General features: G+C 40.3%; 1 protein-coding gene across 5 annotated transcripts in view; it reads right to left on the reverse strand.

Annotated features, from left to right (window-relative positions):
* gpr63 (G protein-coupled receptor 63) overlaps nt 1-19,316 on the reverse strand; it is a 161,376-nt gene that overhangs the window by 13,776 nt on the left and 128,284 nt on the right. For 2 of the 5 annotated variants that reach the window (XM_087981494.1, XM_043685356.2), the window contains 2 exons: nt 18,864-18,940; nt 15,544-15,622 (listed from right to left, as the gene is read on the reverse strand). The gene's annotated coding sequence lies outside the window, so the exon portion shown is untranslated. Of the gene's footprint in view, nt 1-15,543; nt 15,640-18,863; nt 18,941-19,316 lie in introns of all 5 variants that reach the window. The other 3 variants (XM_087981496.1, XM_043685367.2, XM_087981493.1) reach the window with 2 other exon arrangements.

The raw sequence follows: 19,316 nt of genomic DNA on the forward strand, positions 1-19,316 counted from the left end.
GGAATCATCAAGTGTGCATGGAGCATTACTTTAACCTATTATTATAGGTCATTGTACTGAAGCCATTTCAACTTCATGGGAACCCACTTGACCGTTCTCCTTGTTATGATTAGACATTCAACAACTGGACAAACACAGGTACCATTACTTGGAACTGTACACGATCAATTGTAACAAACATCCTTCTACAACTGTAAATTTACCAAAAATTGTAAAATTGTGAAAACACAAGTTGAGTAAAAATAGAAGTTAAATCCTTTAAAACATTAGCATTATGCTACACTACTGCATTAATTAAATACATTTATAATCTGTCTAATGCACAAAGCCTTTTGGAGTTTCTTTAATTATTTCTCAACCATTGTTTCAAAACTGGTGTTGGATTTGACAGCGCTGAGCCATCTATTGATCTCTGAAAGAAGCAAGTGTAATAAAAGCCTCACTATAAAAACTAAGCTGTTCACTGCAATTACACACAGGTTTATAAAACATACCTTTGTTTGCATCATAAAATCGGGTTGTGTATTTGAAGACTGTTCAAATTAACCTCATAGTTTAAGCCTGTACCAAAGTGGTTGAAAGATTACAAGAAAAATAATGGTATTTACACAGTATCTTTAATGTAATAAAAGATCACATGGCACTTCATAAAAGTGTTAACAAATAACATTGAAACTAAACCTCATAAACGATATCACAGCAATTGAGGTAGATTTCAAGAAGCTTCTCAAAAGGAGGAAATAGAGGTGCATTGGGCGGGAAGAGGTTTGCAAAGGATACATGCACACTGTTAACACTTTATTTCTCACCTGGGAAAAATAATTATTAAAAATCAAAAGGAGGAAGTCAGGCAAAATAAATAAATCTCGCAAGGTTTAGGACCACCACATTTGACATCAAATCCAAAATGTTGTCGGATTTCATATAGGAAGTATTTTCATTCCAAGCCAAAATTAGAATGAAAGCTTTTAGAAAAAATACTATATGCTTAATATTCATTATTAGCACTTAAGAAAAATGTCCTGTAAATGACTTTAATTGCATTCTCAAAATGTAACATCAAAAATGGTCATGCAATTAGATATTCACTAAAACAAACATCTTCAGATCTAAAAGTTGAAGTTCTAAATTGGAGAAAGGCCAATTTTGACGGTATTAGGCAAGACCTTTCAAAAGTTGATTGGAGGCAGATGTTCGCAGGTAAAGGGATGGCTGGAAAATGGGAAGCCGTCAGAAATGAGATAACAAGAATCCAGAGAAAGCATATTCCTGTCAGGGTGAAAGGGAAGGCTGGTAGGTATAGGGATGGCTGGATGACTAAAGAAATCGAGGGTTTGGTTCAGAAAAAGAAGGAAGCATATGTCAGGTATAGACAGGATAGATCGAGGGAATCCTTAGAAGAGTAAAAAGAAAGTAGAAGTATACTTAAGAGGGAAATCAGGAGGGCAAAACGGGGACATGAGATAGCTTTGGCAAATAGACTTAAGGAGAATCCAAAGGTTTTTACAAATATATTAAGAACAAAAGGGCGACTTGGGAGAGAATAGGGCCCCTCAAAGATCAGCAAGGCAGCTTTTGTATTGAGCCACAGAAAATGGGGGAGATACTAAATGAATATTTTGCATCAGTATTTACTCTGGAAAAGGATATGGAAGATATAGATTGTCGGGAAATAGATGGTGACATCTTGCAAAATGTCCAGATTACAGAGGAGGAAGTGCTGAATGTCTTGAAACGATTAAAGGTGGATAAATCCCCAGGACCTGATCAGGAGTATCCGAGAACTCTGTGGGAAACTAGAGAAGTGATTGCTGGGCCTCTTGCTGAGATATTTTTAGATTAGATAACAGTGTGGAAACAGGCCCTTCGGCCCAACAAGTCCACACCGACCCGCCAAAGCGCAAACCACCCATACCCCTACATTTACCCCTTACCTAACACTACGGACAATTTAGCATGGCCAATTCACCTGACCTGCACATCTTTGGACTGTGGGAGGAAACAGGAGCACCCGGAGGAAACCCACGCAGACACGGGGAGAACGTGCAAACTCCACACAGTCAGTCGCCTGAGGCGGGAATTGAACCTGGGTCTCTGGCGCTGTGAGGCAGCAGTGCTAACAACTGTGCCACTGTGCCACCCACATGTATCATCGATAGTCACAGGTGAGGTGCTGGAAGACTGGAGGTTGGCAAATGTGGTGGCACTGTTTAAGAAGGGCGATAAAGACAAGCCAGGGAACTATAGACCAGTGAGCCTGACCTCGGTGGTGGGCAAGTTGTTGGAGGGAATCCTGAGGGACAGGATGTACATGTATTTGGAAAGGCAAGGACTGATTCGGGATAGTCAACATGGCTTTGTGCGTGGGAAATCATGTCTCACAAACTTGATTGAGTTTTTTGAAGTAACAAAGAAGATTGATGAGGGCAGAGCAGTAGATGTGATCTATATGGACTTCAGTAAAGCATTCAACAAGGTTCCCCATGGGAGACTGATTAGCAAGGTTAGAACTCATGGAATATAGGGAGAACTAATCATTTGAATACAGAACTGGCTCAAAGGTAGAAAACAGAGGATGGTGTGGGGGGGGGTTGTTTTTCAGACTGGAGGCCTGTGACCAGTGGAGTGTCACAAGGATCGGTGCTGGGTCCTCTACTTTTTGTCATTTACATAAATGATTTGGATGCGAGCATAAGAGGAACAGTTAGTAAGTTTGCAGATGACACCAAAATTGGAGGTGTAGTGGACAGCGAAGTGGGTTACCTCAGATTAAAACAGGATCTGGACCAGATGGGCCAATGGGCAGAGAAGTGGCAGATGGAGTTTAATTCAGATAAATGAAAGGTGCTGCATTTTGGGAGGCAAATCTTAGCAGGACTTATACACTTAATGGTAAGGTCCTAGGGAGTGTTGCTGAACAAAGAGATTTTGGTGTGCAGGTTCATAGCTCCTTAAAAGTGGAGTCACAGGTAGACAGGATAGTGAAGTCGACGTTTGGTATGCTTTCCTTTATTGGTCAGAGTATCGAGTACAGGAGTTGGGAGGTCATGTTACGTCTGTACAGGACATTGGTTAGGCCACTGTTGGAATATTGTGTGCAATTCTGGTCTCCTTCCTATCGGAACGATGTTGTGAAACTTGAAAGGGTTCAGAAAAGATTGACAAGGATGTTGCCAGGGTAGGAGGATTTGAGCCACAGGGAGAGGCTGAACAGGCTGGGACTGTTTTCCCTGAAGCGTCGGAGGCTGAGGGGTGACCTTATAGAGGTTTATAAAATTATGAGGGGCGTGGATAGGATAAATGGACAAAGTCTTTTCCCTGGGATCGGCGAGTCCAGAACTAGAGGGCATAGGTTTAGGGTGAGAGGGGAAAGTTATAAAAGAGACTAAGGGGCAACTTTTTCACGCAGAGGGTGGTACGTGTAGAGAATGAGCTGCCAGAGGATGTGGGGGAGGCTGGTACAATTGCAACGTTTAAGAGGCATTTGGATGGGTATATGAATAGGAAGGGTTTGGAGGGATATAGGCCGGGTGCTTGCAGGTGGGACTAGATTGGGTTGGGATATCTGCTTGGCATGGACGGGTTGGACCGAAGGGTCTGTTTCCATGCTGCACATCTCTGTGACTCTATGTATTTACAGCCCTTTTCTTCCCAGTGTTAAGACAGCTATTATTGAAACCAGAGTCCAATGAGCAGTAATACATCACTGCTTTAACTGTCCATTGCAGAATCCTTTATTAAAATGAAGGATATATGCTTAAGAAAGTCTGTGTTTGATTAATATTGGTACCTTCAAGAACCATTAAGTGAAAAGTGAACCTTTCAGACATGTAGCACACACATACACCAACTTTACTGACCAGGACTTTTGGTGAATATATTATGCATTACATAAGGTGCTTAGCAAACCCTCAGAATGTCTCTCAAATTTGCTGGATACTTTATCTCTGCTAGATGTGGTTTCTTCAATGCTGCGCAATTCTCTTGGTTACCTTCTGCAGCAAATTTTCTCATAGATGCAAAATGAGTAATTTTACAAGTCCAATATATTTCTAAGACAGAGAGAAGAAATCAAAGCGTGTGATATCACGTCCAGAGATAAAATCAAAGTACTGATGCTGAAAATCTGAAACAAACACTGAAAAACTCAGCAGGTCTGGCAGCATCTGTGAAGAGAAAACAGTTAACATTTCAGGTCAAGTGACCCTCCCTCAGAACCAATGGTAGCTCAGAAGATATGGTTTTTATGCAGAAAATAGAGTGGGGGGGGAGGGTAAAGCATGAATAATAGATGAGGAAACAGCCCTAAGAGAGACAGAAGAACAGCTGGACAGACAAAGGAGTGGATAGTGATCAGGCTCGGAGGGTAAATAGCCATTAATGGAGACTGTTAGTGGCTGACAATGGGTTGTATGTAATGGCAGACTATGTGATCATAAGGCCTAGTGTGTGGGGGGTGGGGGCTGAGACACAGGAGAGTTCAAGCCTGAAAGATATTGAACGTGATATTAAGTCCAGAGGGCTGCAGAACACTCTTCAGCACACCAGTGTTCCCTGGCCAACATCTCCAGCGACGCTCAGCATAAGCTTCCACTTGGGGACCCTGCAGACCTCCAGAGTCAATATAGAGTTCAATAACTTGAGGGCTTGAACTCTCCTGTGCCCCACACACCACGCCTTGTGATCACACAGTCTGCTATTACATTGTCAGCCACTAACAGTCTCCATTGACAGCTTTTCACCCTCTTAGCTAGATCGTTATCCATTCTTTTGTCTGTCAAAACTGTTCTTCTCCCTTTTTGGACTCCATCACCACCTCTCATTTGCTCCTTACCCCAATGCCCACCCTATGTCCTGCATAAAAATTGTCATTTTCTTGGCTACCATCAGTCCTGAGGAAGGGTCACTTGGCCTGAAACGTTAACTGATTCCTCTTCACAGATGTTGCCAGACCTGCTGAGCTTTTCCAGCAAGTTCTGTTGTTGTTTCTGAAATGTTAACTCTGTTTCTCTCTTTGAAGATGGTGCTCAAACTGCAGTAAACATAGAACACAGAACATTACACCACAGTACAGGCCTCTCGGCCCTCGATATTGTGCTGATCTGTGAAACCAATCTGAAACCCATCTAACCTACAGTATTCCATTTTCATCCATATGTCTATCCAATGACCATTTAAATGCTCTTAAAGTTGCAGGCAGGCTATTCCATCCCCCTACTATGCTGAGTAAAGAAACTACCTCTGACATTTGTCCTATATCTATCACCCCTCAATTTAAAGCTATGTCTCCTCGTGCTAGCAATCACCAACCGAGGAAAACGGCTCTCACTGTCCACCTATCTAACCCACTGATTATCTTATATGTCTCAATTAAGTCATGTCTCAACCTTGTCTCGAACGAAAACAGCCTCAAGTCCCTCAGCCTTTCCTCATAAGACCTTCCCTCCATACCAGGCAACATCTTCGTAAGTCTCCTCTGAAACCTTTTCAAAGTTTCCACATCCTTCCTGTAATGCGGTGACCAGAACTGTACACAATACTCCAAGTGTGGCTGAACCAGTGTTTTGTACAGCTGCAGCATGACCTCATGGCTTCGAAACTCAATTCCTCTACTAATAAAAACTAACACATTGTATGCCTTCTTAACAATCTGGGGTGGCAACTTTCAGGGATCTAGGTACAGGGACACCAGAGATCTCTCTGTTCATCTACACTACCAAGAATCTTACCATTAGCCCGGTACTCTGCATTCCTGTTACTCCTTCCAAAGTAAATCCCTCACACTTTTCCACATTATACTTCAATTGCCACCTCTCAGCCCAGCTCTGCAGCTTATCTATGCCCCTCTGTAACCTATAACATCCTTCAGAACTATCCACAACTCTACCGACCTTAATGTCATCCGCAAATTTACTAACCCATCCTTCTACACTCTCATCCAAGTCTTTTATAAAAGTGCAAACAGCAGTGACAGCAAAACAGATCCTTGCAATACTGTACCAGTAACTGAACTCCAGAATGAACATTTCCCAACAACCACCACACTCTGTCTTCTTTCAGCCAGCCAATTTTGGATCTAAACCACTAAATCACCCTCAATGCCTATGCATTTTGTGCAATAGCCTACCATGGGGAACCTTATCAAATGCCTTACTGAAATCCATATCCACCACATTAACCACTTTACTCTCATCCACCTGTTTGGTCACCTTTTCAAAGAACTCAATACGGTTTGTGAGGCACGGCCTATCCTTCACAAAACCATGTTGACTATCCCTAATCAATTTATTCTTTTCTAGATGATTATAAATTCTATCTTTTATAACCTTTTCCAACACTTTACCCACAACAAAAGTAAGGCTTACTTGTTTATAAATTACCAGGGTTGTCTCTACTCCCCTTCTTGAACAAGGGAACAACATTTGCTATCCTCCAGTCTTCTGACATTATTCCCATAGACAATGACGACAAAGATCAAACCAAACGTTCTGTAATCTCCTCCCTGACTTCTTAGAGAATCCTAGGATAAATCCCATCTGGCCTGGGGGACTTATCTATTTTCATACTTTCCAGGATTGCTAACACCTCCACGTGAACCTCAATCCCATCTAGTCTAATAGCCTGTATCTCAGTATTCTCCTCTACAGCATTGTCTTTTTCCAGTGTGAATACTTATGAAAAATATTCATTTAGTGCTTCCCCTATTTCCTCTGACTCCATGCACAACCTCCCCCTACTATCCTTGATTGGCCCCAATCTTACTCTAGTCATTCTTTTATTCCTGACATACCTATAGAAAGCCTTCAGAATTTTCTGTGTTTGCTTCAGATATCCAACAATAACTTTGGCATTTACAAGTGTTAGAGATCAGCGATGATAACTTTAAGATAGAAGATACAAGATACTTGTGCACAAGATGGAGTCAGCTGGAACCAAGGACCCCAAGTGAAATGACTACCTATTCCTGAAAGGGCTAATTAACTTAACAATCCAAAAGCTAAACCTCCTATTGTGAATTGTCAACCCAACCAAACTGTGCAAAAGGATGTGGCCGCATAAACTCTGGAAACCTTACTGTTAAAACTGGTTACTACTTTGATTTCATCCATCAAATTATTGTGGTTCCAGACATTGACCTCCATTGCGATTTGCTAATCCATCATACAGTTGCACATGTACAACAAGGAAAAGGAATACGCCACTCAGCCCTTTGTGCCTTTTTTGCCATTCAATAAGATCATGGCTGATCTGATTTTAATATTAACTCTATGTTCCTGCATACAACAATAATCTTTCAACCCCTTGGTAATCATGAATCTAGCTACCCCTATTTAAAGATTTTGCATCTACGGCCACACACAACCTTCACAGAAATAAAGTTTCCTCATCTCCATTTGAAGTCATTGTTTAATTGCCCTTACAATTTCAATTATGAATTTCAAGTCTTACTGTTATTAAAATTACTTTGCAACTCCATCTGTTACAGTTTATATCCAAAAGTTGTTGTATCATTTGTGTTTAGCTTTAAGAAATGATATTACAGTTTTGAATTCAGTAAATAGTTTTACTGCACATCATGTTTTCCTACATTGTATGGTATGTTTTGACAACATTATTTAGTTCCCTAGAGATTAGAGGATTATATGGCAAACTACAAACTGAGTGATGAAAGGTAGTTCAGCAAAGTGGCCTAGCTAATAGGACTATCTCAACGTCAGCTAGACACTCAAGCTGAAGAAGTTGCTTGCTGGAATTGAAGTGAAAGGATTAATTATTATCAATCCAACGTTCATGCACAATCTTACTATTATTTCAGAATAACATTATAAAAGACTTTCGGATAACTCTTCTCTCTGGCATGACCTCTGAACTGCTAATGGCCATCTAGTAAATGTTCTCCTTCCTCAACGGCCAAAAACAAGGTTGCTGTGGGTTTACAGCTTGCCATATTGGTGAAAACAGTTCTCCTCAAGGTTTATTTCTTCCCAATGCATGTCACAAACTATTTTTCACTCCACATTCTGAAAATCATGTTACAGCAAAAACAAAAGCAATTTCCAATTTAATTTTCCCACCAAAATGGCTTCTCACCATCTCCTATAAATGAACACAAAAAAATGTTTTCACCATAAATTGAGCTTTAAAAATTCCTACTTCGTTCAGGAACATAATGCAACCTGCAAAATTTTTAAACATCCTAAACATTTCTCAATAAGATCATCTTTCATTCTTCTAATCTCTCATAGATGCCAGTCCAGTGTGTCAAACTCTTCTACACAAGGTAACTGCCAAACCCACACCCACTACCAGCCTAGCTATCAATTGAACAACCTTTCACTGAACTGCTTCTGATGCAGTTATAGTCATTTGGCGGTACAGAACTCGAGTATCACTGAAAACCCACATTTGTTTCATCTTACACTCATCATCAATTCAACAAGAAATACCAAAGTAAAAGGGATACAACATATATACACTGTAGTGACAGAATACTAAGTCTTGGGGAACATTGCTGGACAAAAAGACCTTGGAGTGCAGATTCATTGCTCCTTGACCGTGGAGTCGCAGATAGACAGGATAGTGAGGAAGGCATTTACAATACTTGCCTTTATTGGCCAGAACACTGAGCACAGGAGTTGAGCAGCCGTACAGGACATTGGTTAGGCCATTTTTGGAATACTGCATTCAATTCTGGTCTCCCTGCTATATGAAAGACACTGGAAAACTTGAAAGGGTTCAGATAAGATTTGAAGGATGTTGCCAGGATTAGAGGGTTTGAGCTATAGGGAGAGACCGAATAGGCTGGGGCTATTTTCCCTGGAACACCGAGGGCTGACTTTATAGAGGTTTATAAGATCATGAGGGACATGGATATGGTGAATAACCAAAGTATTTTCCCCAGGGTAGGGGAGTTCAAAACTAGAGGACATATGTTTAAGGTAAGAGGGGAAAGATTTAAAAGAGACCTAAGGGGCAACTTTTTCATGCAAAGAGTGGTCCGTGTATGGAATGGGCTGCCAGAGGGAGTGGTGGAGGTTGGTACAATTACAACACTTAAAAGACATCCAGACAGGTGTATGAATAGGAAGAGTTTATGGGCCAAATGCTGACAAATGGGACTCGATTAATTTAGGATATCTGGTCTGCATGGACGAGTTGGACTGAAGGGTCTTTTTCTGTGCTTTATGGCTCTATGACTCTATTACTAATTGGTTGGACTCTAGTTGGTTGAGGTATTTCTGTGGAAGATAGACCAGTTAATAATTACTGACAATTCTCCATTAAGCTTTAAATTTTAAAACAACACAGCTTGAATCTGATAGATCAAGGATTGCCCTGAAAGATAAACCAAAGAATGGGTAACACCCTGGTATTCACCCAGGCAGTTAATACAGAGATGTTAAAATGCAATTAATGCCTCATCCCTGACATGATGACCAGTCCCAGGAACAAACTGCCTGGATTGGGAGAGTGCAGTGCATGTCAAATCTGTCATATTCTCTTCCCTCTTGCGTTGTTTTATGAATGGTGTGGTGAAGAAAAAAATACATGAGACCTGAATAGGAATATTGTAACATCATAAACAAAATTATGTGGTAAAAATCAGGTTGTTGCATAACTGTGCAGAGAAGAAGTAAATACTCCCCAGAGAAAAATGAAAAGCTAATGAGCCCATGGAGAAAGAATAGAAAGAGCAAGTAAACTTGAAGAAAACTCCATTTTATGTTTTCAGTGCAGTCAAAACAAAGATCTACTAATTATTGTAAAATCTATTTGACTCTCAACTATTAAGTTTACAATTACATTTCAAAAAAGAAAAAACCCAAACAATCTAAAAATCATAGAGTTACAATTAAACAGATAAGTAATTAAACTTGTGAATGAGACATTTATAAAATCTGATATATAACAGTCACAAACACAACTGCAAGATCTTCCAGCTGTCTCGATGCTTCACAGGCCTCAAGACTAATCCTTAGTGTCAAAGTTATGAGTAAAAATTGGACCTACTGAGACATTTACCCTCAAAATATGGGTCTGAAAGATTGTTGTTTTCTTTATAAAACTAATTGCATGGAAAGCTAAACTCTCAAAATGACTCTAACCTGAACTGCAACAGATTTGAGCTGGTAAAAGTCAAAGTTCAGATGAATATTGGAACATATTTATTTTCACAAAGTGTAATTGAAAAAAATGAAGCGAACTTCCACAAAGCAGCAGTAAAAACCTGGGTATAATTTAACAATTACATACTACAACGCTTGAGGAATTGGGCCTATTTTTAGCAACATGGACAGAATGAATTTCCTTTACCATAATGATCTTGCAATCAAACATATGATTGCAAATTGTGCATAATCCAGCACACAAAGTAAATACATCAGTTTTTCTTGACTTGACATTTCTATTTATAACAAAAGATTTTTGGTTACAGTCTTTCCTGAAAGGCAAGATTTTAGTACTTGCTTTCATACTGAAGAATTTAGTTTTTGAATACATCCTTCCATCATAGCTGTGACACTTGGTTGGTGAACAGTTAAAGGATACCATACAAGTAACATTCACAGACTGAAATATGCAATATGATATTTTCAGGGGAATTGATTTGTTGCAATGCAGTGTTAATGAATTCATCTGACATTTTAAGTGTGCAACAAGCAGAAAGCAATAGAAATGAAATTTCTTACATTTAAAAAAATGTCAGAAAAAGTCTGAACTTTGTGCATTACATCTAGTGATATCATCATCATTACAGACGTGGCACCGTGGAGCAAATCCATACCCATTCTAGAATTGATTAAGATAGAAAGCAAGACAGTTTTGACAAATGGATAACTGAAGTACCAAAAGGTCAGAACTGTACTTTTAAAATGCCACTTACACTTTGCACTAAGTAGTTCAGATATGTTTTGATACACTATTACAGAAAATATGCAGAAATAATTGTGTGTTTTTTATTTTATCATAATCCCAACTCCAAAGCTGCAATATACACATTCAATACACACAGCTCATTTCCAAGGGAAAAGCTCTCCACAGACAATTCTTACAGGTCTTTACCTTCTCTCCTTTTGCGCTGATGGCCGGTACTGACAATTCAGGGTTTCTTCTGACCTTATCCTCCTTTTTTGGTAAGCCCAAAAGGATACGACCTATACTATCAGCATTGTAATATGCCTGCTTATCTGTAAGCCATTCCACCAATGTCTTTGCTGACTCCAGACTACCAGCAGTTCAAACTGAAATGCTGCAATCTGCACAAAGCCCTCTAGATTCAGGGCTTTCTGACATCTTTTTCAAGCTCATCTGCAAAATCATTATTGCAGAATCTGCAATCTTCCATTTCCCATGTTGCAGCCACAGGTAACTCCAATCAATAGTAAGCAGGAGTCATGAGCTGAATCTGGAAGGGATATCTCTTGTTAAATAATCACCCTGCATCCCGTTGAACTACTGGATTATTACAGTGATTATGGATGGAAACAAGTTTCCCTTTTAGGAAGCTGTACCCTTCTCTACTGAGCAAGAAGACAAGCTTGATGCAATGCTTGTACAGTTAATGAGATTAATTATAAATCCATATATGGCCACATAAATGGAATCTATACACTTTACATTTTGATGATATTCAGTAAAATTGCAGCACAGTGCATCCATGCTCAGCCACATGAGTCATGTTATTGATGCTGTTAGGAGCAACCTTGGTGATCAAAGAGCAAAGATTTAATGGAATGCTGACCTTCCAGGTTATCTGACAAAACATAAATGGTGGTGTTTCTTGTGAAGCATACCCAATTACAACCACAGATTGACTGGATTTAGAAGTGTCTGTATATCCCGGTGACAGGTGGGCGGTTCGGTGGCACAGTGGTTAGCACTGCTGCCTCACAGCGCTAGAGACCTGGGTTCAATTCCCGCCTCAGGCGACTGACTGTGTGGAGTTTGCACGTTCTCTCCGTGTCTGCGTGGGTTTCCTCCGGGTGCTCCGGTTTCCTCCCACAGTCCAAAGATGTGCAGGTCAGGTGAATTGGCCATGCTAAATTGCCCCTAGTGTTAGGTAAGGGGTAACTGTAGGGGTATGGGTGGGTTGCGCTTCGGCGGGTCGGTATGGACTTGTTGGGCTGAAGGGCCTGTTTCCACACTGTAATGTAATCTAATCTAAATCTAAAGGTGCTGGAGGCTGGACTTCGAGCCTGATGACCTTGGCCTTTCTCCAACTCTTCAGGCTAAAAATACACGGATATACTGAGCTGGGGTTTTGGGCTGAGGAAAGAGCAGGCATACCATCCTGTGTGCTTGTTTCCCCACCCCTTTCCCAGTGCTGCCCATTTTTACCAAAAGCAGCCTGTTCTGGCAGGTGGGTAGCTAATTAGGCTCATTAAAAGCATTGTCAAGCACATGTTGGAAGCCAACTGGAATCTTAAAGTTGGCCTCCAGTTTCCTACTTTTGGGGTAGGGGGGTGTGGGAGGCAACCAGAGGGGAGAGGTTGCTCTGTAGGCCTAAACAGGCTGCCCTTTGGAGGGATTCTGCAGCATACCCACCTTTCTCAGGGTGATCCAGCTTCTGATTTTTTTTTAAATCAAATTTTTTTTGCATTGAAGGGACCTCAATGAAATATCCTTTGAGTTACCTATGCTCCATTGCAGTTGTCACAAGTCAGATCTCAACCTCAAGTTGAGAACCCATCCACACCTCTAATTGGCTAGGAGTCCTATCTCTAAAACAATTAAGGGAACACCTCTGTGAAAATCCCAGGTCACTAACCACGTGCTCATGTGGGCGGGTTTGGATTTTGATGCAGTCCCAACTCTGGTTTTCTACCTCGATGTGAAAATCCAATATATTCTCAATGGCAAAATCTGCAAATCCCCCCCATTCAACCAGGGATGATGAAGGAATAGAATCTCCAGAATACAAGGCAAAAAAAATTAAACTTTTTTTTTAAAAATGGGTGGGGGAAGATGTGAAGAACAACTAATGCACCTGTTAAGATCAGTGACATAGGATACCTGTCTTATGCTCAAGGCTGGACCTCATTGTTATTTCTTGATCCAGTTGCAATGTGGAAGATTGATATGAACATTTTGGAGCATCTCACATTCCCAAAGTGGGACACTCAAATATATGTTCCCAGATTTTTGAATCCCTGCCAACTGTCTCTGTCATCTGCTAAATCTTGAGGTTACTGAATCAGCAGCAAACAAAATAAAATATTAAAATGCTTCAGATTTTTAACTTCCTTCTGAAGTCTTCCATTTCGTGTTTGCCCCTGCAGTGGTGCCTAAAACACGAAGCCTGTTTTAAATAGACTCAGGGTGGATCCATCACTCCTGAGGTAGGGAAGATGGACAGTGATTTGTATGATATTACCATACAACTACTCCCTGAAACAGATCTGCCTGCATTTGCGTGGATGCTTCTGAAGTTATGTGACACCCAAGTTTTGTTATTTTTTAAAACTAGTTTGGGTGCATTATCCCTGCTAAAATTTAGAGGCTGTACCTCTCTTAGTTCAAATAAGGTTTGTTTAATCTTGATGGTTTGGCCCGGTTCCCAAATTTCCACCAACCTACTTAACATCTGACTTCTTCATACACATACTTGGCTATGCCCTCTGATATACATTAACCTCCAAACATCCACATAAAAATCTGTGGCATATCTCAATAAATTATATAATTAATCTGCATAACCTGAAAATGACTTTCTCTCTACTTGTCACCAATGAACTGTATCATATTTTTCTCCCTCACTTTAGATGTTGAACCTAATTCTTGGGAATGGAAAAATATCTTGCACCTCAAATAGAATCATAGAATCCCTGCAGTGCACAAGCAGGCCATCTGGCCCCTCGAGTCTGCACCAACCGTCCGAACATCGTCTCCCGCACCAACCTCCCCACCCCTCCACCGTCTCCCTGTAACCTTGCATTTCCCATAGCTAACCCACCTAACCTACACATCCCTGTACAGCATGGCCAGTCGACCCAACCTTCATATCTTTGGATTGTGGGAGAAAACCCACGCAGACACAGAAAGAACGTGTAAACTCCACACAGTCAATCACTTGAGGGTGGAGTTAAACTGGGTCCCTGGCACTGTAAGGCAGCAGTGCTAGCCACTGAGCCACCATGCCGCCCGTGATAATAATAGCATGATCTCAATAATTTCGCAGTCACTGAAGTCAATAACTCTTCTTTCTGCCTTGAATTCCTCAAGCTTCAACTTTAGATAACAATTGTTTATGAAGGGCTTTATCAAATGCCTTCTGGAAGACTATATAAATAAATCCATGCCCAATATATTGGTCACCTCTTCAAAAGGTTTAATCAGGTCTGTTAGTCATAACCATTCCTTTGCATAAATCAATTTCAGATAGACTTGTACAGAAATTTCAAAGCATGTGAATTTTATCTCATGTTCAACAAATGTAATTACCTTAATGGAATGTAATTTGCATCATAAATATTTATAGTGAATTTGTTATTGATATCCTTTTATTTTGTGGCCCTCTTAATCATTGTGATGTTATGCCTAAGAGGTCTGCGGCTGCACTGACAACTACAGCAAATACAGAAATAAACAATTGAATTAAACTGTCCAGCATTTAAATTTAGCTAAATTATGGTATTCTAAACACACAGGTATGAATTGATAATCTCTGCACAAGTCACAAATTACTCATACATTAGTGTACATGCTAAGAAAGTAAATAAGAAAAGCTTTGCTTTTGAAGATAACCATTACGGTCTTTATGAGATGCAGTCCTTTTTGGTCTATTGTACACTCCAGCGGTACCAGCCTTCAAAGTAAGATCCGATAATCTCAACCTCTCATCTGTTGTATATCAGTAAATCATAGCTTCATTCTTTTTTGCATTTTACCCCTAAACAAGTAAAGAAAGCCAGACAAACAGTATGGGAATAAGCTTTCACTGTTTCTATGATGTTATTGAAAGTCCGTTATTCAAACTGTAAGCACAGAGATGGAACAGAAAGGAAGGGGAACAAAGAAGTAGGTAAGTAACTGAAAGTGAAGAATGTAATGTTATCTTTGTGCCAGAGAGCGAAGTATACAATATTGACCATTCAGTGCATCTTATGCCTGTTCACGATATTTTAAGATTTAGGAAGAACAAAGCACGATTTGTTGTGTGTCAAATTAACATCATCACAGAGTCAAATTACTTGTTTTAATCTTATGATTCCTATACAATCTGTATTTTTAAACAGATTGACACAACTATCCAGCTAATCAGTTTAGAAAATGCCTTCAAGACTGACAATATTCAAATCAAAATTTGTTCTGAAATCTGTTTTCTTAACTTGCACATTCAGATGGCATGGAATTGTTTAATCTGCGCATCTCCCAATCTCTTTTGAAGTTATAATTTAGCAGAAGTTCAGTTCCTTATGTCAATTGTCATTCAGAACTGTGTCTAAATGTTCCTTTCTTCCCTTGTAATCCAAAATTATCTCAGCAAACTACTCAATTATAGCCAGTAGGATATCTAAGTCCTGGCTTCAATGGATATGCACATACCTCTCAGCAGGGGTCACTGGATAGTAAACGTTCCAGAACACAGGAGCACTGAGACAGACTATCGCACCCAGTGGTGTTCCTGTTGACACAAACTAGCTAAAGATCAATTCATAAACTTAATGCAGGTCTTCTTATTTCAGCAGTCTAATAATGTACAGTAGTCGAACCGTCAAGCTCTAACTAAAAATCTCAAAACACCAGGTTATAGTCCAACAGGTTTATGTGGAATCACTAGCGTTCAGAGCACTGCTCCTTTATCAGATGGTTGTGATGAAGACACAACCACCTGATGAAGGAGTGGCACACCGGTAGCTAGTGCTTCCAAATAAACCTGTTTGTGAGATTTTTAACTTTGTCCACCCCAGTCCAACACCAGCACCTCCAAGTCATGGCTTCAAATTCTAAATATTGAGAGAGCTGTTAAATATTTATCTGTAAAGAGCCTAATTGAGGTGATAATCTTTACTAACTAGATTCTGATATGCTAATCTAATTTATTACTCCAAGTCATGTAAGACAAAGAACTGCAGAAATTATATTTGTGTGACAACGACAGCCAGTTAATATAACAGACTTTCATGTTCACAAGTCAAATTATCATTTCACAACTACCCACATAAAAGATCTTCTTCTTACTACTAACTGTTAATTGGCAGGCACCGAATTCCCTTTATTTCGGTTAACCACTAATTTGGAACATCTATAGAGATGGCAGATTAAATTTGTCCTTTATGTTGGTTACAATAACAGCTTTGCACACAGAGATTGAATGCATAGCAGGATGCAAAATGTTTTTTTAAAGAGCTTCTCAAGATTTCTCAAGGGTTACTTCTTGATTTTTGGGCTTACTTCTAGGTCAGGGGGTCCCTTTTGCAATCTAAATAGCTCTTCATGAGGTAGTGCATCCATTTTGAAACATACAATTTGTACTTGTATGTTGATATATATTGTCTTTAGATTTACAAAGCAGAATTGGAAGAATTCATCAACATCCTCTACAATTTATCACCACAATTAAACTTGAAGCCACAACAAGTAAGTAAAACATTAATTTCCCAGACATGGCAGCACTTAAAATGACATAGGACTACAGGCACAAGTTAGTAACAAATACATCTGTTTAAAAAGCTGATAAATATTTCTATTTACAAGTCACTGTCATTGCCCAAAATATACTTTATGTAGACTGGGGAGCTCATCGGTAAAATTGTATGTTGCCCGTAATGCTGTCAAATAGTTCATTGTATTTAAGATATGTTGTACTGTGATGACACAAATAAAAATCCTGATTGAAAAAAACTATTCAACATAAAATTATGCAATTCAAAATGTTCATTACAACAGCATTTGTTACATTTCCTCCCATATAATGGCTGTTGAACTCTTAATTTTCATCAGAGAACTCCTCATTAATTTGCTCAGAATTTACTACCTGTTTTCCTATTCCCAGTTCACCGAGTATTCACTTGTTGCAAAGTTTAAGCCTTCTTCTCCCTTTTTCAGCTTCTCTCCCATTTGAAATTCCCTTCACCCTTTGCGGCCTTCTCTCCTCAACCTTGTAGATCCACTCTGCAGACACCCATCTCACCCTCCACTTTGCAGCATTCCTTCTATTTTTAGACACCCTCTATTCCTCTATTTTGCAGTCCTCCCCTTCAATTCGCAGACCTCCCTCCACTTCACAAGCCCTCACCCATGCTTTCCCTCCACTCTACAGCTGCTCTAAGCCCCTACCAGTCAGCAACCTCCTCTTCCCTCTGTTTGTAGACCCTCTCTTCTCCAATTTTGCTGCCTCACTTTGCCTCCAGAACCCCAAGCTACCTTCTCTAGGCCCCAGCTCCAAGTCCTGGTTCCACAGGTTGTTGGGCCCCATACGTCCTCCCAAGTTTTGCTCCTCAGCCCGGCAATCCGAGTTCCTGTTCTTTTGTCCCCCGACATCCCAGCCCTTATGTCTGTGTCAGCAGCACCTTTTCGGTCCACCACAGACTGTCTCTCACCCATGCTTGCTGCAGACAAGTTGAACCCATCAGCAGGAAGCATGAGACAGAGCCAGCCTGTAATTGGACAAACAGCTGATCACTAAAGGGTGGCATGGTGGCTCAGTGGTTAGCATTGCTGCCTCACAGCTCCAGAAACCCAGGTTTGATTCCAGCTGTGGGCGACTGACTGTGCAGAGTTTGCACATTCTCTCAGTGTCTGTGTGGGTTTCCTCCGGGTGCTTCGATTTCCTCCCACAGTCCAAAGATGTGCAGGTTAGGTGAACTGGCCATGCTAAATTGCCCGCAGTGTTTAGGGATATGTAGGTTAGGTGCATTAGTCAGGGGTAAATGTTGAGTTTTGCACATCTTTTGGACTGTGGGAGGAAACCGGAGCACCCGGAGGAAACCCACGCAGACACGGGGAGAACGTGCAAACTCCACACAGTCAGTCGCCTGAGGCGGGAATTGAACCCGGGTCTCAGGCGCTGTGAGGCAGCAGTGCTAACCACTGTGCCACCGTGCCGCCCGACTTGTTGGGCCAAAGGGCCTGTTTCCACACCAGAGGGATTCTAAGACTATTCCTATCCATTCAATTTACCAGGGCAACCTTTATTTCACTGGTCAAGGTTATGAATGAGTTTGATGGGTGGCTTAGGGATTTTGGTGGCAAATAGGAACACCGTAACCTGCAAGTTCCCCTCTAAGCTGCTCACCATCCTGACTTGGAAATATATGGCCATTCATTCAATGCTGCTACATCAAAATCCTGGAATTTCCTCTTTAACTGCATTGTAACTTTACCTAAAACACATGAACTGCATCAGATCAAGAAGACAACTCACCCACCACATTTCAAAGGTAACTACCAATGGGCAATAAATGACAGCCTAACCAGCGACGCACACGTTCCACATATGAATCGAGAAAAATTTCATCCACTGTCCCTGCACAATTTGAGCTCTGATGTGCAGAGCAATTAATTGCGTGAATTAGTTAATTAAAACATTGCATAATTGGGAATAGTTTTGGTTTAATGTTTATTTTCCAACATTAGACAGGAATTCCAATTTGGCCTTCCTAGGATTTAAAGATCTGTTACGTTCTGTTATTATTAATCACACAATTATGAAGTGGAATCAACATAATAGCAGCAAGTCTTCTAGTACAATGCTCAGTGTGTTGTGCAGTACTTTCATTCCGTTCTCAGAACACAGAATTCCAGTTTGCAAATACAGCACCTGAATCTTTAAAATTACGGCGTCTATTTCTGCCAATTGTTGTTTGCAAAACTTCATTGTCAATCTGTGTTTATTTCTTGTGCCTTTTTAAATCTATGCTTACCCTTGTCCTCCATTTCTCAGGAATGTCTGCATTTCATCGAGCTGCAAAGTTTAATGATGATACAAGAACAATTCCGTCTGAAAGAAAAGGGGGATAAATGATAATCAGCAGTGAGTTATGGAATGGATATAGAAAACAAATGCTAATGAAGATTAAATGTCATGAAAAACAATATTTAAGAAGTGAAATCAAATCCTGTGAAGGTATCTTCTTTTCTTACAATTTTTTAGTATGGTCCTTCATTTGGAAATGGAGACAAACAGTGGCTAAGATGGCTACTTCCACAATTTCTGACCAGACTGCCTTAAGTTTCTGGAAAATTCCTAATTAAATATCCTTGCGTGGGAGTCTTCCCTTGGATGGGCATGTTGAGACAGAACTATCTGCAGAATTTACACCTGCTATTATTTGTGGTTTAGCCAAAACTCAAATGCAACTGGACTTGCAGAATTT

Source organism: Chiloscyllium plagiosum, unplaced genomic scaffold (genome assembly GCF_037043375.1).
Source record: "Chiloscyllium plagiosum isolate Xiang-an unplaced genomic scaffold, Cpla_swu_hap1 HiC_scaffold_3, whole genome shotgun sequence".
NCBI lineage: Eukaryota > Metazoa > Chordata > Chondrichthyes > Orectolobiformes > Hemiscylliidae > Chiloscyllium > Chiloscyllium plagiosum.